Source organism: Primulina huaijiensis, chromosome 5 (genome assembly GCF_012295235.1).
Source record: "Primulina huaijiensis isolate GDHJ02 chromosome 5, ASM1229523v2, whole genome shotgun sequence".
Lineage (NCBI taxonomy): Eukaryota > Viridiplantae > Streptophyta > Magnoliopsida > Lamiales > Gesneriaceae > Primulina > Primulina huaijiensis.
In genome coordinates, this window is record NC_133310.1 from 19,455,300 (window position 1) to 19,456,287 (window position 988).

Below are 988 nucleotides of genomic sequence, written 5' to 3' on the forward strand. Positions count from 1 at the left end.
TATATATATATAGTGTATATATTGTTGCATTTGTATGGTTGAAGTTTGTATCTATGATGGGCAGTGTGTGTCATAAGTTTAAAGTTTGAAGCTGTCATTTTTGTACCAGCTTCGGTTTAGTCATATGTATTAATTTCCTAGTGTACGTTGGTTGCTTCCCTAGTGTTGTAAAAGAACCAAGGAGTTGAAGTTACTCGGTTACTGGTGGATTTTGACAGTGGAGAATTTCAAGATTTTTATTGTAGTTTCATTTGATGTATGTACGTAAAGAGTATATACTTACAAAAAACAAGCATATAGTGCCATAATGTGGAGACATGGGACATTAAAAAAAATATGTGGAGAATTTTGAAGTTGGCCATGAAAGAGGGAAATGGGACCATTGTAAGCTGGGTGAGGGGGGGGGGGGGGGTGGCTTAATATGTGATGGAAAATTCTTGTGGATATTATCTCTGTTTTGTATGGATATACGTTGAACAGTTTCTGTCCTGATTTGTTCTGATTCGTTGCAGGTGCCGTGCTTCGTGCTCTGTCATAGACCAATTGCAAGTTGTAAAAATATGAGATATTCTGTGACAAAAAATAAGGTCTTGCTTTCTTGTTGTAATGATCTGAGTCGAAGTTAATTTTTCTCGAGTTTGAGTAATTTAGTTCAGACTTTTTCAAGACATGATTAACAAAATAAATAGGTTAATGAGTTGTTCCTTTTTTCTAACCAGTACCAAACTAGCAGCTCGGAGTATCACTGATAATGGACCAACAGGTCTTTTGCCTCAAACTGATTGTTCAGATTGAGTCCTTCAAATATGCTTTCAATTTTTGGAATGCTTCTTCACTTTGCTCATATAGCCTAGGAATTTTCCGGTATGAACTCATATTGTTCACTTACTTGGATATAGCTTCAATCTGTAATCGCAAAGTTTTTTGGAAAGTTTATTTTAGGTCGGCTATAAAGTGCTTGAATGTCTTGGTTTTGATCAAAATGTCA

The 988-nt window shown here is 35.5% G+C and overlaps 1 protein-coding gene across 1 annotated transcript in view; it reads left to right on the top strand.

Annotated features, from left to right (window-relative positions):
* Positions 1-239, top strand: part of LOC140976863 (uncharacterized) — a 1,386-nt gene extending 1,147 nt beyond the window's left edge. The window contains exon 1 of the mRNA XM_073441246.1: positions 1-239. This exon is cut by the window's left edge and continues 1,147 nt beyond it. The gene's annotated coding sequence lies outside the window, so the exon portion shown is untranslated.
* The last annotated feature ends 749 nt before the right edge of the window (positions 240-988 follow it).